This window comes from Callorhinus ursinus, unplaced genomic scaffold (genome assembly GCF_003265705.2).
Source record: "Callorhinus ursinus isolate GAN/ISIS: 27379988/994484 unplaced genomic scaffold, GSC_fseal_2.0 scaffold5, whole genome shotgun sequence".
NCBI classification, from domain to species: domain Eukaryota; kingdom Metazoa; phylum Chordata; class Mammalia; order Carnivora; family Otariidae; genus Callorhinus; species Callorhinus ursinus.
Genome location: NW_027397067.1, coordinates 17,388,415 through 17,414,524, shown reverse-complemented (window position 1 = coordinate 17,414,524; position 26,110 = coordinate 17,388,415). Strand labels below are relative to the sequence as shown.

General features: G+C 39.8%; 1 protein-coding gene and 1 pseudogene across 2 annotated transcripts in view; one reads left to right on the top strand and one right to left on the bottom strand.

The window, feature by feature from the left end:
• Window positions 1-21,822, bottom strand: part of DNAJC5B (DnaJ heat shock protein family (Hsp40) member C5 beta) — an 86,000-nt gene extending 64,178 nt beyond the window's left edge. The window contains exons 1-3 of one of the 2 annotated variants that reach the window (XM_025870652.2): window positions 21,711-21,819; window positions 18,494-18,668; window positions 797-915 (exon numbers count right to left, since the gene is read on the bottom strand). The gene's annotated coding sequence lies outside the window, so the exon portion shown is untranslated. Of the gene's footprint in view, window positions 1-796; window positions 916-18,493; window positions 18,669-21,710 lie in introns of both variants that reach the window. The other variant, XM_025870651.2, reaches the window with a different exon arrangement.
• Window positions 21,823-24,653: 2,831 nt separating this feature from the next.
• Window positions 24,654-25,143, top strand: LOC112823605 (small ribosomal subunit protein uS12-like; annotated as a pseudogene).
• Window positions 25,144-26,110: the final 967 nt, after the last annotated feature.

Sequence of the window (26,110 nt, the reverse complement as noted above, 5' to 3'; positions counted from 1 at the left end):
ATACTTAATCTTCTGAACATAAATTACTTTTTGGTACATTACAATGTCATTAATATCATTTCTTAAAGCACTGACAACTATACAGTCACTACTAAAACATCTATAGCTCACCTGTCTTTTGGTAACAGATATAAGTGAAAGAAGTTTCAGCAGCCCGATGATGATGGACATCCAATTCAAAATAAACACTTATTTAAAGATTCTAATTCCAGGAGTCTTACAAATACTTAAATTTTTCATCTTGACATAAAATGTTCCTTTCAAAGCAAAAAAAAAAAAAGACTACCTATTTCTATTATGTGAATTCTCAAAAATGAAAAAAATCAAACTATACCGTTCTTGTAAGGTTTTCTTCAAGACTCAGAAAATGAATGTGGGCGAGGGAAATTAGATCATTAAACACAGCAAAAACACTTGCAATGGCTGTCATTGGGGAAACCAACATGCTTTACCATTTTATTGCTTCTGTGATTCCTCCACTGAAATCTATTTAGTGAAGCAAAATTTCCTTATCCAAATAACATTGTATCTTAAAGCTAAGCACACATCCAAAAGCTAATCCTATGTTTAAAAGTAATAATTCTCCCTAGCATAATTACTCATTACTTTGGCACTTATATAAATAGCAACTTGAAGATGGGAAAACCTGTAAATGTTACAAATAACCCACAGTACCTGTTCCTATAACTCCAATTCAGTGTTCTCAAAACAGGAGCAATTTGCTGTTTTTAACTGGTCTAGAAATAAATGTGCAAAGAAATAAAGGAAGGCAACAATGAAAGGAGCAATTCCGTACCTGTTCCACTGTTTCAAAGCAAAAGGCTACTCCTTTCCATTGTTCTGATCCAGGGTAAGCAGGTCAGTGGAGTCAGATTACTTTTCATTTGTTACTCTATCAGCCAATTCGTTATCCCTCTGGAAAACATAACAAAGAGAGAATAAAACATGCATGACAGTAAAGGTTGCCATTACAAGGCACCAGGTGATACCAAAATATATGCTACATTTACTGTTGATCATTAGTCAACTGGTGCTTGGATCAACCAAATGCTACTATGGAACTGCCTCCAGGTTTCCATCAGAACTGCCAATTAAGAGAATATGCAGAAATAAAGTGTTGATGAGGATGTAGAAAGAAGGGAACCCATGTGCACTGTTGGTGGGAATGTAAATTGATACAGTCACTATGGAAAACAATACAGTTTCCTCAAAAAATTAAAACTAGAAGTACTATACAATCTAGTTATTCTACTTCTGGGTATTTACTCAAAGAAAATGAAAACACTAATTCAAAAAGATGCACCCCATGTTTACTGCAGCATTATTTACAATAACCAAGATATGGAAGCAACTTAAGTGTTCATCAGTAGATGAATGGATAAGGAAGATATGAATGGAATATTACTCAGCCATAAAAAAGTAATGAAATCTTGCCATTCATGACAACATAGATGGACCTAAAGGGTATTATGTTAAGTGAAATAAGTCAGAGAAAGACAAATACCATATGATTTCACTTATATGTGGAATCTAAAAAACAAAACTAAAACAGACTCATAAATACAAAGAACAAACTGATGGTTGCCAAAGGGGTGGGGAGTTCAGTGAAATAGGTAAAGGGGATTAAAGGGTACAAACTTCCAATTGTAAAATAAGTCACAGGATGAAAATTATAGCATAGGAAATATAGTCAATAATATTGTAATGACATCTATGGTGACAGATGATAACTACACTTACCATGATGACCATTTCATAATGTATATAATTGTTAATTCGTTATGTTGTACATCTGAAACTAATATAACGTATGACAATGATACTTGAACAATTAAAAAAACACTGGAAAGACCATGTAACATTAATAAGGAGGAGACTTTAATTGCTCATTACATTAATCATTAATTAATTAATCATTAATTAATTTTCATATCTGAACATTTTACTTGAATCTTGGTCAAGAGGCACTGAGTCATGGTAGTAAATGCAGTGGTTTTAAGAATGAAGGAACCTCTGGTTAAAACAATGTCCTAGGATGCCTGGGTGGCTCAGTTGGTTAAGCGATTGCCTTCAGCTCAGGTCATGATCCTGGAGCCCTGGGATCAAGTCCTACATTGGGTTCCCGGCTTGGCGGGGAGTCTGCTTCTCCCTCGACCCTCCCCTCTCTCATGTGCTCTCTCTCTCTCTCTCAAATAAATAAAATCTTTAAAAAAAAAAATGTCCTAACTTTCATATGCAACAAAAAGTCACATGAAAGGACAATTCTTATGATTTTGAGTAAGATAACTGAAAAAATCTTAAATCCAATGAGATAGGTGTTACTCTGAATTTGGCACAATGGCGTCTGGTTCCTGAGACTGAAGGCAGAATTTAGGGTGTGCTGCTTAGCACAACGGGTAGCAAGCTAGGGTTATTTTGTGTGAGCCTCTCAGAGCAATCTTGTCTCTAGATAGCATTGGGGTTTTTTTTAGATGCAAAGGAATACAAAGCTATTTCCCACAGATCCTGATTTCTAGCCAGAGTTTAGGAAGCAGCCTAACATCATGCAGAGAAGTGGGTGGGGGAGGGGAGCTAAAGACATTTAGAATGAAAATAATATTAGCTTAAGGGCAACATCCTTTGATGAAATGAAAATAGTTGCTATAATAATATGAAATTATGGGTGACTGTTTTTAAAAATTACAGCTTCTGTTTCAAATTCAGTTTAATATTTTTAGTAAAATTCCTTATTTTTATATAATGAACCACTTCTTAAATCTTCGTAATCATTACTTTTTAATCTTTTAATGTATTGCATAAGTCATGAGTTCGAAAATTGTTTAAGTATTTCAAAACTCCTATGTGGAAGTAGAACTGTAATTGTGTTTCAAAGAGAAAGCACAGTTTCTTATTCAGTCAGTCAGCAATTAGTCACCTACTAGGTCCAGGCACTGGGCTAAATGCTAGAAATATACTGGTAAACAAAATCAAATGTAAACTCTGGGTTTGTGGTCACAGAGTTGCAACCTACCAAGAAAGGCAGGTATTAATCAAACGATCACTCAAATAAGTATATAAATGAGACTTTGGAGAGATGTTACAAGACCATGTATATCAGTGTAACAGAGCTCAGGCAAAGCTTTCCTGAACAAAAATAACCAAGCAGACATCTGAAAAGAACTAGATGAAGGGTTGCTAGTAGAAGCAAAATGTATTCTAAGCAGTTAGAATATTTTCCATTGAACATACCTGTCCTGGGGGGCTTAAATTGGAGAAATAAAAGAAATATGCAGATGTGTGCTCTCATACATAGGATATCAGCACATGCCTATGCATATATGGCTTCTGATATATCATCTAAAGATATAGCCAGAGATTAATGGGATCACATTCCACTTAACCAGGTGAGACTTTCTAGAAGCAGTGAATTTCAAGTGATGTTTGTAAAAGGAAATAAGTCATGGCAAGCACACAATTCCTCAATGCACAATGCACTAAGTGTATTGTAAAAGCATTGCCAATTGGATCCAGCAAATGCACTACTGGGTATTTACCACAAAGATACAAATGTAGGGATCCGAAGGGGTACGTGCACCCCAATGTTTATAGCAGCAATGTCCACAATAGCCAAACTGTGGAAAGAGCCAAGATGTCCATTGACAGATGAATGGATAAGGAAGATGTGGTATATATACACAATTGAATATTATGCAGCCATCAAAAGGAATGGGATCTTTCCATTTGGAACGATGTGGATGGAACTGGAGGGTGTTATGCTGAGTGAAATAAGTCAATCAGAGAAAGACATGTATCATATGACCTCACTGATATGAGGAATTCTTAATCTCAGGAAACAAACTGAGTGTTGCTGAGTGGTGGGGGGTGGGAGGGATGGGGTGGCTGGGTGATAGACATTGGGTAGGGTATGTGCTATGGTGAGCGCTGTGAATTGTGCAAGACTGTTGAATCACAGATCTGTACTTCTGAAACAAATAATGCAAGATATGTTAAGAAAAAAGAAAAAGAAGAAGATAGCAAGAGAGGAAGAATGAAGGGGAGTAAGTCGGAGAGGGAGACGAACCATGAGAGACTATGGACTCTGAAAAACAAACTGAGGGTTCTAGAGGGGAGGAGGGTAGGGGGATGGGTTAACCTGGTGATGGGTATTAAGGAGGGCACGTTCTGTGTGGAGCACTGGGTGTTATGCACAAACAATGAATCATGGAACACTACATCAAGAACTAATGATGTAATGTATGGTGATTAACATAACAATAAAAAGTTTAAAAAAAAAAAGCATTGCCAATTGAATCATTCAAGTTTAAAGAGGAGAGCTTAGAAGATATTCCAAGATTGAACAAAAGTGGCCTCTCTGGGAGGTAGAAAATTGGAGAGAGAATCGTATGTGGTGAGGAGGGAGTAGTTTACATGCCAGTTTTCCCTGTGTTTTCTATTTATGAAGTCTTCACCATTCCCTTAGGTGCTCCTAGAGATCTTTTATGTACCTGTCTCTATTACTGCATAGGGTTAGGGTTATTATAAGAAATGACTAGTACATCAGCACAGAATCTGTAGCAGGTACCAGATGAATTTGGATATTCAACCAAAATAATCTATCAGTCATGAAAATTAGACTAAACAGTCTCATTTAAATTTCATATCTTGGCAAGTGCAGCTATCATTCATTTTTGAACATGCAATGTGCAAGGACATATAGCACCAACAAATCCTATTCAGTATTATCAGTATCGTTTTACTATTTTTATTACCTCTCTACATTGTGTTATTATTACAATGTTTGGAATTCAGGCTACCATTCTGTAAATTTCAATGGGAAGAGTCTTTTGGGCAAGCTCCATTCTGGAAAAAGACAGGTGATGGCTTGATTGTGTAAAATGAAGAGGCCATTGGCTACCACACCAGTGGTATCTCAGACATAACCACAGAACAATCCTGGCATTTCTTTTGTAAAATCAAGTGTTTATATATGTTTTAGAAGAACAAATTGTTTAATTCCTATCATGTTTCATAATTTTCCAAAGTTAAAAAATGTCCCTTTTAAAGAGAAGTTACAAAGGGGATGGCATTTTAATGTGCTAAATCTATATATATGTAGAACATAGAATCATAGAAGGCTGAAGAGGAAGAACTAAATGGGAACTCTTTCTAGAATTGCTTAGAAAGATTTTAAGAATTCTGATGCCTAGGCCCTACCAGATTATCCCAAAGCAAAATCTCTGAGTTATCCTGAAGTAAAATCTCAGAGTGGGGCTAAGCTCAGGCATTTTTAGGGCTCTAGGTGGTTCTAAATAGCTGCCCAGGTTGAGAGCCACTGTTCATAACTTCACTTATTCACCAGATCTTACGGACAGAGACTCCTCAGTTAAGTAACATAGAAACAGTCTGCCAACCAAGCAGCTCTGTGGAGGAATTTTTTGTTGCCTGGGTTTCCTAAGAAAACATTTACTAAAGATAACTGTATCTGTGTTATTAAACACAAAACAGAATTTGACTTTGCATAATTTAACTTAAGAAAGACTATCCAAAAACAACATTCCTGTTTCTTAGACTTTGGGCAAGTCACTATAAGCCTGTCTTCTCTGTAAAACAGTAATGAAATATAAACCTTTCTATTTCTCAAACCTTTTATCAAAGTCCAGTACAATGTGGGCAAGATTATGCCAGGAACTTTTATAAACATAGATCTAATGATTGTCTTCTAGGGTTGGGGTTTGGGCAATTGTTAAGAAGTTACTCTCTTCCTGCCCCCTAAAATAAGAACAGAATACACTGGAAGTGCTTTAAGAATTTGAATGGGCAATCCTGGTAGATTTCATCTGAAATCTATAATTCATCAGTAGGTAGAGTCAGTTGTACAACAAAGGGAAATTGCTCCCCTGTTGTCACACAGTGCAGAGCACTATAGTGGAGGTTGTGAGGTTCAGAGGCAGTGGTGATGGTGATGATGATGGTAGTAACTAACACATTAACTAGATTATCTCATTGAAATCCTACAAAAGTATAAGGTGGTACTTTCATATCCTTATTTTACCAAGGAGTGTAGAATTATTTTAGAGAGGAGAGGAGAGGTTAAATGAATTGTCCAAGATCGCCAACTAGTAAGCAGTAGACCCAGGCTTTGAAACTGGTTGGCTGTTCCACAGTCTAAGCTCTCTCTCACTTCAGAGTTTTGTTTCAGACACTTACAGTCTAATTGCAGGGGACTCCTGCCTGCGATATTCCCTTGCTTATCAATCTGTGACTGAGTCAGATGGTGTATGTGTTAAAGCTCAAGAAAAAAAAATTGTTGGAATAATGACAAACAAGGAACTACCATGAGCACATTCATTAATGAGGTCTACCTTGTAGTTCTGTGTCAAGGACAGTATCTAGGTAAATAAAGCTCTGAATCTGAGACCTGTGTTACTGAAAAAAAAAATTGACCAAGTCTTGTCCCCTGATCAGGAAATGCAATATGTATTTCACAGTGTGAAATTTAAACACCTTGTCACTTACTTACAGTAAGCCATTTCTGTAATAACCAAGGAGGCTTCAGGTCCAACAGAAGTGTTTCTTTGACAAAATGTCTTTGACATTTTGAAATGTCAACATTTCAAAGAAAACATTCAAAGTTTTCTTTGACAAAATGTCCTTGATCCTTGTTCTTACTAATACTTGTTCCCTGATAGATTTTTTTTTGGTAGGTTTCTGTTTTTGTTTTTGTTGTTGTTGTTGTTTTAAATTTTATTATGTTAATCACCATACATTACATCATTAGTGTTTGATGTAGTGTTCCATAATTCATTGTTTGCATTTAACACCCAGTGCTCCATTCAGTACGGTGCCCTCTTTAATACCCATCACCAGGCTAACTCATCCCCCCATCCCCCTCCCTTCTAGATCCCTGATGTTTCTTATGTTAATTAGCTAAAAAAGGTAGAATGCAAAAATTTTTGCTCAAGGCAAAAGTCCTTTTCAACAGGGTTTCCAATACAAAGTGATTGTTCTGTAAATTGTCATCTGAATGTAGCTAAACAGCCTATGAAAACAGTACTTGGAAAGCAAAATAGTTTTCATTCCTATTTGTTTAGCATTTAAGTGGTATTTTAATAATAGTACTGACCTTAAGATATATCTTTATCTTAACTCTAATGAAGCCGCCTTTCAAGTGAAGCCTCACCCAGCCCAGGGAACAGACATATATTTGAGAGAAGGAATTGCTAAGGACGCCCTCTAGAGACCAGTAACTGCACTTATATCCTTGGTAATTTCCTAAGTATTTTCACTGGTCATTACATTATTTGATACTCAATGCTCATTTTTAGAAAGAGATAACAGGCTAAGTGTGGTCATGTGACTTCCCCAAGCATGAACATCAATGATGAGGGGCAAAAAGCTGGAACTGAAGTAAAATCTCAGTGCCCTACTTCCAAATTCTGTTGTTTTATATCCTTAAGTAAAAAGGCTGTATTGAACAATATAATTGTAAATGACAAAGAGATACTTTTCTTATCGGTGTACATGGCCAAACAGTCCCTGCGGTGGTCACAGGCCTGGGAAGCAGAGCAGTCCTCTGTGACTTCTGGGTCCACTGCACCAAGATTTTTGCACCAATTTCTAGTGTCCAAAGTGGATCTTCTCATTGGTACATTTCATCTTATTCATCTGAATAATGACAATTACCTTGTGCCTTCTATTTTAGATATACATTCTTCCCTCATTTTGTCAAGGTTTTCTCTTTCAGCTGGCCCACTAAATTGCAGCCAACCCATTATCACAACTTTTGGTCTATAAGACCTTCTTGTATCTTATATAGTAAATGCTACTTTGCTATTGACAACATACCAGACAAAACATGCCATTGCTAAGGAACAGTCTTGGTCTCTGCTGAGTGCCATTGGAAGGTGATCAGAAATGAATGACTAAAGCTTAGCCTCTCCCAAGGGGTGAAAGTGGACAAATCCCTTTCTGAATGAGTCATTAATTGGGTGCAGATTTTTCTGCAGTTGCATACACACATTCATGGCTTCCAGACATGCAAGGTTAGATGAGCACTGATGTGGTGTTTCTTCCCTCCTGCCACCTAGGCGGGCACCTGTCCAAATTGGGCTCTCCTTTCAGACCTCAGAGCTCCAGAGACAAGCCCTTCTCTAGATGTTGACCCAGTCACTCTTTCCCAGGACCCTCACCACCACTCCCATGGGCAAGCCTCCCAAGCCTCCCCAACTGCTCTCTAGTCCTGCTCCTTCCAGACTCTTCAATGCCCTGTACAGTTTTCTGTGTTGCTCCAGAAACTAGCCCAGAAGTGACAAGCTGGGTCTCTATACAAGGTAGCTCTTACCTACGACACAGTCTAAATCCTCCCACAAAACTGACCAGAACTAGACAATCTCTGGATGGAGTGAGAGTGTGAGCAACAAGTGCTTGTCCGCAAGGGAAGCAGCAACCCTGCCCAGCACCCTTCTGAGGATCTTCCTGCCCCAGGTCCCAGGGTTTGGACATCCAGTAATCAGCTCAAAAGCCTTCTCTGTGACTTTATCAGAGGTCTAAGCAAAATAGTCAAATGAACAAATACTCAGTTCAGCATTTGTTCTCACATTAAAAAAAAAAAAAATTGTCATTAGTTCCCAGGATTTCAGTCCTGAAGCAAGGCAGACTGGCTATTCAGTGTAGATGTATCGCCCTCTGGTGTTCAAAAAGAAATGGACTGTAAACAAGGAGTTTCAACTTCGAAAGATTCCTCACCCCAAATCACCCTTGATTTTCCGTATCCCTGAGGCCTCTCCCTCAGCCACCTGAGATTCCAAGAATTATGAGAAAAACACTCATGGAACATCAGGGTGGAGCAAGCCATGTCTAGAGGGGCACCACCCTTTTATTGCATTCTTCTGAGGCTGAAGTTTTGCAATAGTGTCAAGTAGTCAGTTGGGGGACTTGAACCATAACCTTACAAAAAGTTTTTGTTGAAGCTTCTGTCTGAAGGCAGAAACTTTGGGGCAGTTGTTGAACTTCTGAGGTCTGAGACACATCTACTCATTGGCTGGGCCAGGACAGAAGACGTAAGAGGTCCAGGCAGCAAATTCACAGTAAATAAATGCCTACCAGCTGCTATTGGGGGAAGGCAAAAGCCAAGAGACATTCCCTCTCCCTTGGGCACATTGCGGAAGTCCCCAGATGGCAGATCTTAGTCAGGTTTTCCTTGGCCAGCAGGATGGGGTGTTTTTATTTAAAGGCAGACACACATTCCAGAAATGGTTCCCCCAGCATCACATTTAGCAACTTTGATCCACAAGGCATGAGTCTACAACCTCTGGTTACCACCTAGAAGAGGAGGCAGCAACATGTCTACACTTAAAAGCATAATCCACGATACAAGGCAGATAACAATAAGGACCAGATGATGGTACAGAAAATACATGCTGGAGGAGTTAGAAGGGGAGGATCCCCCTAGGAGCCAGGGACCAGGGACCAGGGACCTTCCCTTGTGGTTCACACTGGGAAACTTCCGCTTGCTTTGTGCCCAAACTTGATAGCATAACAGATATATCAGTTTCCAAGCACTGCTGTAACAAGGTAGCATAAACTGGGTGACTTAGAACAACAAAAGTATATTTTCTCACAGTTCTGGAGGCTAGAAATCTGAAATCAAGGTGTTGGCAGGTGTGGTTCATTTTGGCAGCTCTGAGGGAGAATCTGGGTCACAACTTCCTCTTAGCTTCTGGAGTTGTAGGCAATCCTTGAGGTACCTCAATCTCTGCTTCTATAGCCATGGCATTCTTCCCTGTGTCTGCGTCTTAACATGGTGTTCTTTCCATGTGTCTGTCTCTGTGTCTCCTCTTCTTATAAAGACATCACTCAAACTGGATTAAGGGACCATCCTACTCCAGTAGACCTCATCTTAACTTATATCTTAATTCCATCTGCAAAGAACCTACTTCCAAATAAGACCACAGTCACATGTATCAGGGGTTTAGACATATCTCTGTTAGTGATGCAGTTAAACCCACAGTAACAGGACAATAAAGTTGGGCAGATTTGGAGTTTGTATTTAGGCCTCCAGTGGTGTCTTGAGAAATGTTTAACAACCAGATTTTCATGGGGAGAGAAAGCTCTAGTTCATAGTGTTTGCAGATTTTCATGGTGTAACTATTCCCTCCAGGCCTATTGCAAGCTACCAACATGACACCTAGCTTGCAAAATTCCAGGGAATTTAACAATGTGTGGCTGTCATCCACTGATACTAACTGGCTCCAGCATGCCACTGGGCCTATTATATTTAAAAATGTCACTGGTCAAAAGGAGTTATCCATTATAATTTGTTTTAAATATTTGCGTATGGAGGCCAAGATGCCCCTACAACTTTTGATTATCAAATTGTAAAATGATTGATTTATATATAACTCATATCAAATTTTAAATCAAGCATGCCTCTGGGTCATTCTGTTTTCTGAGCCTCATTTACCCTGAAATAGCTTCAGCATTTTCCTCCCAGCCCTTCCACATATTCTGCCCCCTACCTTGGTGTGTCTACCATCCATAGGTTCCCTGTCCCCCCCCATACTCATTCCCAGATCTGACACCTCCCATATTCTCTCAGGACTCTGGCACTCAGCTCTTTCTCCACCGCAAGTCCTGTCACTGACTTGGTGCCCTTCAGCTCCCATGTGGTTTTCCCAGCCAGCACCCTTTCCCTCATGACTCCTTGCCCTACTAGGATACCTGGATTTCCTCCAACTCTCAAACCTTGAACTCCAACCTCACACTCCAAGCCCGTCATTGCCTACCTCACCAGCTAACTCCTCTGTGCACACAACACTTACATTTCACTAACACCTCCAACTCCCCAAATCTATCAGCCATGTCCCTTTCTTCAACCCTTTTCCTGTTCAACTTAGACTCTGGCATGACCATTGTAACTATTCCCTTGTCGATATCCCTAATTTCTTCCACCACTGGCAGCCAGTATTCAATTGTACATTCACTGGTGAGGCAGATGTTGCCACCATAGGTCTCCAAACCCGGCTGCAACCCTGTCCCACATGCTTCTCTGTGTCCTAGAGGGCCCCAGTCTTTTTACTATGCTCCACCACTCTCTTCCAATCTCCTGCTTCACTTTCAGCAAAAGACATTATGTCTGCATCACAGGAAAAAACATAGAGAGCACTCTATTGTTAACAAAGGATTTTCACATAGGTTCATTTAAACTACACAACAACTGGGACAAGTAGGCAGGATATATGTTATTATTTCCATTTTACAAATCAAGAAACTGAGGCTCAGAGAATGTTCATGTCAACATCAGATAATTATTAACAGAACTTGGGTAGAAACATAGGTCTCCCAATTCCGAGAATCCCAGGTCAAGCAGTAAAGTAGATGATTTGTCCAAGGGCACCAATAAGTCCTTGGCATCCAGGATTAGCACCCACATCTCTGGGTACCTTCCAAAGTCTTTATCTACCTCTAGAATATGCCACCTTCTCAGTTGCTTTATTGCTCTCAAAGGACCTAAGTTTCATTTATTCTTTGTTTAAAAATAAAAAGTAGGAAGATCTTGAATTGCGAGTTGTTACCACCAATGACTGTTTCCTTGTGTTAGTGTTTTTCCTGTAGAGGGTTCTCAGAGTCTTTGGTGAAACAAGCGTATTTACTCTCAGCTTCTGTCATATGGTTCAGAAGCTATGGAAACACCAGTGATGAGATGGAGGGAGCCAGACCAGGGTTCTGATCTAGAAATGTCATCCCATGGAGCCCAAATGCTTGCCCGTTGGCCTACAAAGGTGGATCATGGGTGGATCCATGCAGACTTACAAGCTGATTTTCTGTAAACACATGATACAAGCCAAAGCCACTTCCATTGGGAATGGGGGCCATAATGAGTCACTTGCTGCCAATTCCAGACAGATAAGAATCTCAGCTCTTTCCTGGGCCTTCCAGTGAAGCTAGAAAACCAAAGGGAATTTTCTTCTGTTGATAAAAAAGGACCACCTTGTCCCAGTTTTTCTACCGATACCTTGATTTGTTCATGCTGTACCTACATCATTGTGCATTGTTGTACATAGAGGCAGACATGCAAAAGAAGTGCTGACAGCCCCTCCGCCGTCATCTGGTACAACCTGCATGTCTGCCCTTCACATGTTGCCTTGGAGATATCCTCCACCGTATTGGACTGAACCCCACTCCCATCAGAACTGATATCTATGAGGTACACCAGAAACACTGAACTGGGAGATGGATGCCTTTGCTTCTAACCGTGAACTTGGGTAAGACACATGCCTTCCTGTTCTCCATTCCTCCTCTCTCAGACAAGGGGTTTGCTGTGGCTGAAGCTAACTCAGCAACACTGTAAAGACTGCTTTTGCTGTCACCACAAAGAGAACTTCTGGGGACAAACCCAGAAAGTGTTATTGGAAGAGAGGACAGAGGAGTCTCCTTTAAATGAGATTGATTTAGGGACTTACAGTAAGTTTGTCACTGGACAGTGTTTCCTAAAAGTGCTAGAGGAGATGGAAAGTGAGGAGCAGCAACATGTCAGGCCATGAGGAGAAAACCAAATGAAGGGAAAGCCCAGGCCTGTTCCATGGGTGAATCAGCAGACAGCACACACCTGTAGAATTATTGATTCATGCATGTTGTAAGCTGTTTTTATGGGCAGATTTTAGGGAGTGTTACAGGATTTTGCTGGCCCATGGGTACCTTGAAGGCAATGTAGGGTACTCTTGGTGGCTCTGAAGACAGTGGTTTAAGAGGGATACCTCACAGTCCCTGCACTTGGCAGTCCACAGTGACCATGTCATCCTCCCCCTTCCACAGAAGAGTGGAGTGGTGGGAAGAACACAGGGTCATTGCAAACATTAAATGAAATTATTCATGCAAAGCACAAGCATGTAGTTTTCAATAAAGGGGAGCAACTATTAATATTCTGTGGATTACCTTAAAGGCAAAGGAAAGTGGAGCCCTCCTAGTAGCTCCAATTTGCACTTAAATTTGATATATTCAGACATGTGGAAAAAAAAATGAGCCCCACCCCACTCCATCCACCCCTCAACCCCGGCTTCCACTGCTGCCCCTGAATTTGGACCTACAGCTAATGCCTTCAGACACGTCCCATCACAAAGGGTGCGGCACCTCAAGACCTGTGGGGAATGTAGCAACAGTGCTGGGAGGCAGCTACCACACAGGTTAAGAGTACCAGATGGAATCATTTAGACCTAGGTTAGAATCGTGGCTCTGCCACCTTAGACAACTTACTTCAACTCTCTGAACCTCAGTTTCCTCATCTCTAAAATGTGCAAACATTTGTTAAATAAATGTCTTTTGAGCAAATGGAAATAACACTACTTTCCACATGGCTCCTTGTGGCAATTAAATGAGATAATTACTAAACCTGCTGGTGACATAAAAGATGTGATGGCTGATTTTATGTGTCAACTAGACTGGGCCATGGAGTGCCTGGTATCTGGTCAAACATTATTCTGGGTGTGTCTGTGAGGGTGTTTTTGGATGAGATTAACATTTGAATCTGTAGACTGAGTAAAGCAGATTACTCTCCCTATGTGGGTGGGCCCATTCAATCAGTTGAAGGCTTGAATAAAACAAAAAGGCTGACCCTCCTTCGAGTAAGAGGAAATTTCCTCCTGCCAGACTTTTCTTGGCCTGGGACATTGGTTCTTTCCTGCCTTCAGACTGTAACTGAACATTGGCATTTCCTGGGTCTCTATCCTGCTGGCATTTGGACTAGAACTGCACCATTGGCTCTCGTGGGTCTCTAGCATGCCAAATGAAGATCTTGGGACTTGTCAGCCTCTATGATTGTGTGAGCCAATTCCTTATAATAAATCATTGATATAGATAGGGATACAGATATAAACATTGCTAGATATCTCCTATTTGTTCTGTTTCTCTGGAGTACCCTAATACAGTAGGTGCTAAATACAAAAAAAGTTGTTTTTATGACTGCTATTTCTGTTATTTCAGAACTTGGCAAGAAATGTTGTCTATATGTAAAGCTGACTGAAATTATGTTTGAGAGACGGGTAAATGCCAATAATGGCCTAAATAGCACTTACTATTTGTGTGCTGTTCAGAAGATTTGATCTTCTAAAATAAGCACTTATTATAATGTATGTGGGTATGTATCAAGATATGTATACATTATATATTATAATATACATAAGGCTCCTGGGGATATTTTATCTTTTCTGGTACAGGTCATGACTTTGAGAAAGAAAAATGTAGGAAGCAGACGGCTATCTCAGGATGGTGTCAAAGGACACAATTTGGTTTTCTGGTGATGACCTTGGCTACCAGATGGTAGACACCCTGAAAGGGACACCTTGAAGACTTTGAGGGTCATCAGTGACTTGGCAGGTAGGAAACTTGTTTTCTAATCAAGACTTTCATCTAAAATCTGAGTTGGAGAAAAGGACAGTGTCAAATTAAAATTTATACTGTGAAAAGTAATAGAGGATAAAATGCCCAATAATTCTTATGGAAAAATAGTACAGAGACTATCAGGAACAATACTTAGAGGTACAGATGTCTATTCACCAAGGTTTATTGAATACCTAGGTGACCTGGGAACTTTAATAGAGAGAGAGAGAGCATATGCATAATACATACTTAGACATGTTCGTATATGCATAGAACATTTCTGGAGAGTATGCGAAATTTGTCTCAAGTTCCATAGAGGGAAAGGACTGGGGACTGGGATGAGACAGAGAATTGTTTTTTATAGCATAAAGTTTTATAATGTTTAAATTTTTACTACATGCATGTATAACTTTTCAATTAAAACTCTATTTTCATTAAACTGTTCTTGGGGCAGGATCACCAGTACCAAGAGGGGCCCACTTGCTTTGAGCAGCTGTGCACTGTCAATATTTAATACACCCCCCAACAGCATTGCCTTTCTGTCCTACTGCAACCAGTCTTCCCCTTCTAGACATCTTCTACACCATCTTCAATGTTCTCTTTCAAAAATGTAGATTTACCTAAGCCAGGAAATCCTTGTTGCCTCCCGTTTCCTACAAGATAAAGTCCGATCTGCTCAGTAGGGCATTGTGGGAAGTGATACTGCACCTAGTACTACTGGTATCATTCCTGGGCCTTCCAGAAGTCCACTGCCTTCCTCTTTCCCACTGTCACTACCCTAAACCAAACTCATCATCTTCTTGGTTTATTGTGCCCTCCTGACAGTCCTTTCTCCAATTTTTCTCCACTCCCATCTGTTCTCCATACACTACATTGTTTTAAAAATGCAAATAGTATCCTAAAGCTCCCCTGCTTATAACCCTTTAAACCTGCCCACTGGGGGCACCTGGCTGGCTCAGTTGGAAGAGCATGCAACTGTTCCTGTTGGGATTGTGAGTTCAAGCCCCATGTTGGATGTAGAGATCACTAAAAAATAAACTTTATTTAAAAAAAAAAAAAACTGCCCACGGATCTTAAGCTAAAATCCCAGCTCCTTAGCAGCGCCAGCCTCTTCCTCTTTCTCCAGTGCCATCTCTTCCCAATTCCTTGCTCTCTCCTCAGATTCAATTTCCACTAACCACTGTACACTGCTCAGTTCCTTGAAAACACCATTCTCTTTCCTCTGAGTCTTTGCACATGCTATTTCCTATCTTAAGAAACTCTTCTACTCTCTTTTTTTTTTTTTAAAGATTTTATTTATTTATTTGAGAGAGAGAGAGAACGAGAGATAGAAAGCACGAGAGGGAAGAGGGTCAGAGGGAGAAGCAGACTCCCCGCTGAGCAGGAAGCCCGATGTGGGACTCGATCCCGGGACTCCAGGATCATGACCTGAGCCGAAGGCAGTCGCTTAACCAACTGAGCCACCCAGGCGCCCAACTCTTCTACTCTCTTATCCCCGGTCTTCCAACCCTGCCTGGCTCACTCCTTCAGCATAAAGGGTCATAAAAATAAGAATGTCATAAGAAAATCATAAATAATTGAGGGAGAAAAAGTTACCCATTTGAGGAGGAATCCTGTAGGAGTTCAGCTATCAGAAGGGAGCTGTATGGAGCTCCTGGTTGGTGCAGTTGGTTAAGCATCTGACTCTTGGTTTTGGCTCGGGTTGTGATCTTAGGGTTGTGAGGTCAAGCCCTGAGTCAGACTCCGTGCTCAGTGCAGAGTCCGCTTAAGACTCTATCTCCCTCTCACTTTGCCCCTCCCCCCCTTTCTCAAATAAATCTTAAAAAGAAGAAGAAGAAGAGAACTGTATGAGTAAGACAATTGATGCAAGAAAGGGCTGGGCAGGCTGGAGAATGGAAAGAAGAGAGGTCCCTCTGGTGAATAAAGTGGAGAGGACTGAGTGAATAGGTGGCAGAGGGGAGTGGCTAGAGAAGGTGAAAAGACCTTGAAAGCCAAGATAGAGTTTGATCTTCATTTTTTTTTAAAGATTTTATTTATTTGAGAGAGAGAGAATGAGAGATAGAGAGCACGAGAGGGAAGAGGGTCAGAGGGAGAGGCAGACTCCCTGCTGAGCAGGGAGCCCGATGCGGGACTCGATCCTGGGACTCCAGAATCATGACCTGAGCCGAAGGCAGTCGCCTAACCAACTGAACCACCCAGGCGCCCTGATCTTCATTTTTTAAACAGTGGGAAAACTTGAACTGTTTTTGAACTGGCAAATGATAACCTCCAGTACTTATTTTAGAAAGATGTGAAAAACAGAATGCAGAGGAATGAAGTTGGGGAGCTGGATGATCTTAGGGAAAGAGGATGAGAGCCTGCCCCAGGGCAGCAGCAGGCGGAACTAGCAGGAAACAATGGATTTGAAAGAGATGTGGAGATAACCTCCTGGGCTTGATGACCAAGTGAAGGGGAAGAGAGATCCAGGAATAAGAAAGGACTCACAATGCTAGCCAGAGTAACTGGGAATATGGTGAGGTCATTGGCTGAGATGGGAATCACAAAAGGAGAGCAGCTTTGGAGGCAGATAATGAATTAAGTTTGGAACATGTCGACTTCTGGGTATAAGGTCAGGAAGCCCATGTCCATAATTAAAATCAGACACAACCTAGGGTACAGCATGCAGGGCCTTTCACGGAAACCACCTGTTAGGGTTGGTTTCATCTTTTCTGGTGTGGCATGTTTCCATGACTCCTGTTTTCCATATCCTGACAAAGTCATGTGAATTGTTTGCCTTGCATGCAGAGAAGGAGTTGTAAAAGCACAAGGAAAGTAGAGATAAGGTCTATGAGTAGGAGAAGACCTATTGTGCCCGGGGTGAAATTTGCGCTAAAAAATTGTTTTTCTCTCCAAGCTTGTGTTAATCACTACTCTTTCTCTTCAAGTCCTAGTTCTGCTGTGATGAGCAACCTGAACTCTCAGGACAACTTCACTTCTACTCTGCACTCAGCCCCTGGGGCACTTTGAAGTCCACAGTGCAAATATTTTTCACATAGTTATGCAGTTCCTTTTTTGCTTTTGAACTCTTCACAGGTGTATATCTTGTCTCCTTAACTAAATCTTAATTTATTAAGAGCTCAATTGATGCCCAACATTTAGTTTTTTTAATTGTCATATATTAAGTTTTCAAAAAATACAAAGTGGATTGAAACTGACACTGGGGAAGAAAGGAGAAAGGACAGTAACCACCTTGAAAGGACAGAGTAATCAAGAGATAATATGTTGGTTAGAGGTGTGAGATAGTATCAGTTCCTAACATAGAAAGGAAACTATTCTAACATAAAAGAAATGCTTTACCCCCCTCTTCTAATAATAATGACTTTGCATTCTAAATATGCTTAAAAGGAGGAGAGGAATACTGGTATTCTAATTGTCAAGTAAGTTGTCTTCTCAACTGGCTAAAAAGTCTGTTTTTCAGGCACCACCTTTGGCTTATAAGCAATATTGATAAAATACAGGACTTGTCCTTTACAGTTAATTATATTTAGTTGTACTAAACAGTGTAAGACTGAGGGTTAAGTTTTTCACTTCCTTTTAGTTCTTCCTTTTAGTTAGAGGTCCACTTGTGTGGCCATTGAGATGTTTGGGCAACTTAAAAGAAGGGTCTTCATGACTCAGCTCATTACATAATTCCCTGGGTAGAGGAATGAAGGTGGAACAACCCCAAGTATTGCCAGTGGGCGGATTGTGCACTTGTCATGATGGAGGAAGTTGTATGTGGGGGCGGGGGGGGAGAAGAGATTTTGTTGCTAGCTGGTAAGTACCAATAGGCCTCAGATCACAAAGATCTCTCTAGCTGTCTTGCCAGAAGTGCCTGTCAGTCTACCATCGACATCACTATTTAATATGGAACCCCCCCATTAAGATCACCCTTCAGCATGTACAGGGGCATTGGAAGAATGAGACCTATAGCTCATAGCTTTCAACAGGGAGTGCAGTTAGGAGTAGGAAAGGAAGTGGTTCAAAAATGGATCTGAGACGACTCTTGGGAACAGCATGAAGCATGACTCTGGAGGTTGGCAAAGACAAGGGGGAAAAGACACTGGAGTGATTGCTTCACAGTCTTGCCAAGGGCTCCATTCCCACTCCTTTTAGAGCATACCTTTCCCCTTCTGAGATTCCCCCAGGCACCAGGTGACCAGCAGGAGAGGTCCTTCTTTGCCCTGGTGGCAGCAACATCTGTGGGCTCTGTGTCACATTCCTTTCCAGACTTCACAGGCCTCAGGTTACAAAGGTCTCATTGCACAATTCTTAGGAGAATAGGCATGGAGGCTGGACTGGGATAAAGGAAAGTCCTGTATATGTCAGAGATCCAGGTGGGGCCAGATGCCAAGGCACCCCAGGTGGTGCCAGCAACAGAAAGAATCAAATGTCTTGATCTCTAGCGAGGTAGCTTTCTCTACTTTTATTTTTTTTTTCCCAAGGCTGTTAAATAAGACTTATCAGGATGCATCTTTTTGGGTAATTTGATGGAAAACACTTCAAAAGTTCACTTGGCATACCTGTGTTTCCGTTTTACTGGAGAGATTTGAGAGTTCAAAATCCACAATGAAGAATCTGAAACTAAAGCTCTTTTTATCCTTCCACTTTTCATAATCAACTTTCTCCTATAGTTTTGTGCTAAGTATGTACGAAATTACTCAATATATTACACAACCTTTGAAATTAATATGGAAGCTGAAAGATACTACCACAGTCCTGTTTAAACCCTATGCCATGATGGAATGTTCTTTTCTATTAGTGATCATTTAATAATTCTTTTTGTTAAAGATAATCTGTGTAGATAGCTAGAAACATATGGAAGATCCTTACAGGACATATATTTTTCAGTTGGTTAAAAAACAATCTAGTGACCTAGAAAATATTCATCAGACCTCTGGAACTGGCGACTGTAGACAGATATTAATATATTTGCAGTGAATTGAATTGGAAAAAGCTCTGAGTGTCTGTATCCAGGGAGTGCCTAGGCTCAAACTTACAGATTAATTAGAGATGCAAGACAGATACAGCTCTACATAAAACAAACAAATCTAAGGCAGCTCCTAAGTTATCAAGGTAATTCCAAATAAAATATTAATTTGCAGGATAAGTTAGGAAAGGCTCATAAAGGAGACATATTAGCTAATAAGGGTAGGCCAGTTACCACAGATGGTATAATATCCACATCTGCCAGATGAAGTGTTCCACTCATACATTTATGGAGTACACATATATATATCACAGAGTATGCACACACATATACATAAACAAAGCAATCTACCTAAACTGGAAAAGACAAGGCCACAGAAAGTTTGCATATTTATTATATAAAGCAAAAAGGCCATTAATGGTATAAATGCCTTTTTTTTTTTCAGCAAACTACTACTAATCCTGCCTCAAGGCAGAGTAACTTGTTGATTGCCCAGGATTTATTTTCATTGTTATCTATGGGGTCTTGGGTGCCTTTTCTTGACCTTGACCAGAGCTCATTTTATTTGGGTTGTAAAGTCTAGGAGAGCTTTGGTGATTAGTGTCACCTACATAGAATACTTGATTTTACCAATAACCACATCAAGGGGGTAAAATGAGATTTCCTCTCTTAGGATATTCTAAAATAGCTGAAATAAGAACCAATAAATTCATTCAGCATGAATTAGGAGCAGAGAATATTGAAGGAGCCACCAGGCTGAAAGTAAGAGGCTTTAAGCTATATTCCCCAAGCTAGCATTCACTAGCTTAACGACCTAAGTCAAGACACAACCTCTCTATGCTGTTTTTTTCTTCTGGAAATGAGGACATTGGAATGGATGATCTCTTACTTCCCTTCTAACTCTTAAAATTCTGTGGTATGTGACTAACACAATGGTCAGAAAACATTATAGTCAATAAATATGTGTAGACAAGTTAGGACATTCTATGTTTTTTGGATATTATTTTAGGTTAGACCTAAACTTCGTTGTCACTGACTAAGAATGAATTCTAAAAATTGGACTGATGAAGTTTTAATTTGCAAGGACCTAAGAGGTTGGGTCATAACAAAATTGTAAAAATTATAGTGGCTTCTCTAGAGGGAAGTTGGATATATACTAGAGTTAATGTGAAAGTGCATTTTGTTTTTATCTCGACCTCTGGGTTTACTGACATGTTTTGGGTTATTATTACTTTTATGGTGTATAAAGTGTTGGTCTTACTGCTGAGATATATTTATTCCTGATGTGATAGAGACCAAAGAGTGTTAAAATTGTGTCCTGTGGTTAGAGATTGGGTCTCCCCTCTCCTTGTCTATTGCTGGTGGGGTCTCCTGTGGGTAACTAACCTACCTGTCAGAACACTAGACTGCTGCTTCTACTGAGGGAATGTGGCCATAAACTTAGCTCTTGCAGGCAAATCTCAGCGTGCCTGCCTGAACAGTCCTGTACTTGGCTCCAGGGTCGCAGTGTGCTGAGACACGGAGAGAGGCCAATGGAGATGAGTCAGGACCTGGCACCCACCCCATGCTCCGCCCTACTGGTAAACAGAACAGCTATTTGCCCGTCACTCGAGCCTCTCAGGGCCCCAAGACTCCAGGAAGAAACAAATACTTTAGAAGCCAAAACCCCAAGGCAAGGTAAAGAAAACAGAAATGTCCGCATCCCCAGTGATGATTTCACTGGCATGAGTGCTTTAGAGGGGGAGGAGCTGTAAATGGTTCCAGCTGAACTATTTTACCTACTTCTGAACCATAAGGCCCTTCTCTTTCACTGTTTATAGGGGATGATGACCTTTTTGCCTTTTAAGCCTTGAAATCTCAAAACCAGACTTTAGAATTAATCTTGGTTGCTAACCCCTAATAAATTTATTTCTCCTTTTTTTTATTACTTTTGTTTTTATTTTTATACTATCTTCTACTAAAATACTTCTGTAAGTTAACTTATTTTCTGTTTAGTTATTTTTCCCTGTCATTTTGGGGAAAAGCTATTAAAAGAATAAACATTACCAGGCAATAAATGTAAACTACTTTACAAAGTAATTTTACACTGACTTCTTGAGGTAACTGTTTCTTTTGCATTTTTGCAATGGTTGGGGAGAGAACAGTGAGGGGCTAACAGTCTTGGAAATGTACTCATCTGGCTTCATGACAATAAATAAGTCTGGCTTTTGGGAGGATGCACCTCAGCTCTCTTTCTGGTGGGACTATCTTTGGCCTTTTTTCTGCTCACTTTACTGTAAAGTGTCTGGTGCATAGTCTCTGTGCTTATACTATTATTCCTAAGCCTGAAGATACACTCATCTTATGGTCTTCTCCTCCTGTTTTTTAGATACCAGCAATTTCTGTTCTAAGCTTAGCAATTGTTACATACCTGAACTGGAGGCATGGCTGGCTGATTCCTTCTAGCTCAGTCAGGTAGCGTCCCACCTCTAATATATCAATAGGTGAACCTTCTGTTACCTTTTACTCAGTAGCCATGGCTGAGCCTGGGCTGGATATTATGATGTCACAGAGTAGAATCCTTGCTCCTCCCAAAGGCCCAGCTGAGATCTTCTAGATTCAGCATTTTCTGTCTTGCCCAGGATGGGAGTTTGGGAAGGTTAATCCCTTTATTTCTTCTTTTTTTCCCCAAAGCTTTTATTTATTTATTTGACAGAGATAGAGAGAGAGAGCATATGAGCAGGGGGAGAAGCAGGCTCCCCACTGAGCAAGGAGCCCAATGCGGGGCTCCATCCTAGGACCCTGGGATCATGACCTGAGCCAAAGGCAGCCACTTAACTGACTGAGCCATCCAGGTGCCCCTAATCCCTTTATTTCTTAACTGAGCCATAGAATCATAGAATCTTACTATGAGCAGAGACCTTGGAGACCTAGTGACTAGATTTTAATCTAACTCCCTTATTTTACAGATGAGAAAATTCAGATTCCAGGTAGTTAAGTGGCAGAGCTTAATCTAAACCCAGGTGCCCTCAGTGTTAGCCCTCTGTCCTTCTGAACACACTGCACTCATGCTGGGCTCTACTCTCTGGATTTTGTCAACATCATTGTTCTCTGATAGACAGCTTGTTGGATGATTTTTACCTGAATCCACCCATGACAAGAAACCATTCAGTTAATGTGTATCATGGGAAGAGGACAGAGTCTCAGGGAAGATCATTAGTTTTTCTGACAATCTATAGGCACCAGAAATAGCCAACTTTGGTCCTGGCCCAAACTGAGAAATTCTGAGCCACCAGACCAATTCTAGATTAATAAGTAATGAGACTTCTGAGTAACTGATGTTCTCAATGAGATTTGATAATAAGGAAGAATGCCCAACCCAGGATTAGTTTTGGCTGCAATGCCATACATGTTTCTAGTGTTTGTTGAGGAGAGAATGGGAAAGAATAATCAGTAGAGAAATAGGTTTTCACTGGAATTTACTCTCTTTCATACCATTCACTTTCTCTAGATACTGTCTCCATATGGCATTAAAAAATTATCTGCATTGCATGAGATGACTCGTATCTGTGAAGCCAGAATCGTGTACTTGCAAAATCTCTCAAAAGGGGAACATATATTCCACTTTTATAACACCAACAACTAACATTTTACATCATGTTTTAGCATTTACAAGCCATTTTCACATATATCATTTCATTTAATCTTCACAGCTCAGTGAGGTAAACAGTGTATTATTTTTAGTACAATTTTATGAGTGAGAAAATTATTAACTTAGAGAGGTTGTGACTTGCACAAGATCACAAAGCTAATTAAGTGGAGAGAGTAACATCAGCTACAAACTAGATCTTCCAACCAAGCATTTTCCCTACCACGGAGCTTCCCCAGGGTGGGAGGAATTGTCATGTGGTCCTGGAAGTCACTTGAAGGCAATCGCAGTAGGCAACCTTTTGATTAACAAAGAAGAAAGTATTCCTCTGGGTCATAAATACTGCTTTACTAACCTCCTACATGTCTCAATAAAAACTTAGAGAAACGGTTAGTGAACACTAATTTCAAACTTTAAAATAATATAACCATTGCCCTTCTACCTGACAATTCCACATTTCTGAATTCTACTAAGAGAATTATCATGGATATGAATAATATTTAGCTATAAGAGGTTCATTCTTTGAAACATTGTTTATAATAGAAAACAAATTAAAAGCTCAATATTAGAAAATTGGTAAAATGGATTATGTTTAACTCATGAAAATAATGTTGTGGGTGAAGTTTTCCAGAACTTTAATCATTCATGTGCTATCTTTGGAATAGCACCATCTGCACTAATATCTACTTAATATCTTCTTTAAATTAACTCTCACACTTTACTGAAACAAGAGAATTTAAAGGTAATTTTTTATCACTACATAAGTAAAAATGTAGTATAATTACCTTAGGTGTCAGATAACTATAAAAACAGATATAACAAAGTCTGGCTCTCGGCCAGTCCCACCCACCCACCACTATACCTGCAGCAGTCATGACCCTGCCACACACAGGACACCCCTGGAACACCTAGTTCTGGTGACCAGGGGAACTGCACTTCTGGGCCCCCACAGGACATCCCTACATAAGGCCACTTCTTTAAGCCTGGGAGATGTAGCTGAATTATCTAATATACAGAAACAGAGTTAGGCAAAATAGGAGAGTGAGGAATATGTTCCAAGTGAAAGAACAAAACAAGACCTCAGGAAAAGAACTGAACAAAGCAGAGATAAGCCATCTACCCAATAGAGTTCAAAGTAAATGTCATAAAGATGTTTACTTTATGAACTCAGGAGAAGATTGGATGAACACAGTGAGAACTTCAATAAAGAGACAGAATGTAAGAAAGTACCGATCAGAGCTATGGGATACAATAACAGAAATCAACAATACACTAGAGGAAATAAACAGCAGATTAAGTGATACAGAATAATGGATCTACAATCTGGAAGACAGGGTAGTAGAAGTCACCCAAATTGAAAAGAAAAAAGAATTTTTAAAAATGAAGATAGTTAAACGGACCTGTAGGACAACATCAACACAAAATAAAAAGATGTAAAATATGACATCAAAACCATAAAACATGGTGGATAAGGAATAAAAAAGTAGTGTTTTTATAATGTGTTCCAACTTAAGTGACCACCAACTTAAAAGAGTACTAAATACATAGGTTGTTATATATGAACCTCATGATACCCACAAGCCAAAAACCTATAATAGAAACACAAAAAATAAAGAAAAAGAAATCCAAATATAACACTAAAGAAAATCATCAGATCACAAGGGAAGAGATAAGATAAGAAGAAAGGAACAGAAAAAAACTACAGCTCTTTTGCTCAGGCCCATGACGCTGGCAGGATGGGCAAGTGTCATGGTCTTCATACTTCCAGAAAGCTCAGTAGCCACCAACAAGATCAGAAGTGGTATGATAAACAGTACAAGAAAGCCCATTTGAGCACAGCCCTGAAGGCCAACCCTTTTGGAAGCTTTTCCCATATGAAGGGAATTGTGCTGGAAAAAGTAGGGGTTGAAGCCAAACAGCCAAATTCTGCCATCAGGAAGTGTGTCAGGTCCAGCTGATCAAGAATGGCAAAAAAGAAAAGAAAAAAAAAAAAACCCACAGCCTTTGTAACCCAACATAGTTGTTTGAATTTTATTGAGGAAAATGATGAGGTTCTGGTTGCTGGATTTGGTTGCAAAGGTCATGCTGTCAGTGACATTCCTGGCATTTGCCTTAAGGTTGTCAAAGTAGCCAATGTCTCTCTTTTGGCCTTATACAAAGGCAAGAAGGAAAGACCAAGATCATAAGTTTTGATGGTGAAAACATGACAATATTAAATTTTCATATACAAAAAAAGAAAACTACAAAATAATGAGAAAACAATTAACAAAATGGAAATAAATACATACCTATTGATAATTATTTTAAATATAAATGGATTAAATGTTCTAATCAAAAGAAAATGTGGGTGAGTAGATTAAAAAGAGAAAACAAGACCCATCTATATGCTGCCCACAAGAGACTCAGATCTCACTTCAGATCTAAAGACACACAGACTGAAAGTGAAGGTATAGAAGAAGAAATTCTATGCAAATAGAAACAAAAAGAAAGCTGGGGTAGCAATATGTATATCAGACAAAATAGACTTTATTTATTTTTATTTTTATTTTTTTAAGATTTTATTTATTTGAGAGAGAGAGCGAGCATGAGCAGGGAGAGGAAGAGGCAGACTCCCCACTGAGCAGGGAGCCTACCGTGGGGCTCAATCCCAGGACCCCAGGATCATGACCCAAGCCAGAAGGCAGATGCCCAACAGACTGAGCCACCCAGGTGCCTCAAAATAGACTTTAAAACAAAAGCTGTAAAAGACAAAAGGAGAAATACAACAAGAAGATATAATAATTATAAATATGCACCCAACATAGGAGCACCTAAATATATAAAGCTAATATTAACAGACAAAGAGGGAGAAATTGACAATAATACAATAGTAATAGGGGACTTTAACACTCCACTTACATCACTGGATAGATCATCCAGATGGAAATTAAGAAACATTGGCTCTAAATAACACATTAGACTAGATGGATGTAATAGATATATACAGAACATTGCATTGAAGGCAGCAGAATACACATTCTGCTCAGGTGCACATGAAACATTCTTCAGTATAGATTACATTTCAGGCCACAAAAGTTTCATTAGATTCAAGATTAAAATCATATCAAGCATCTTTTCTGATCACAATGGTATGAAACTAGAAATCAATTACAAGAAGAAAACTGGGAAAACAAACATGGAGA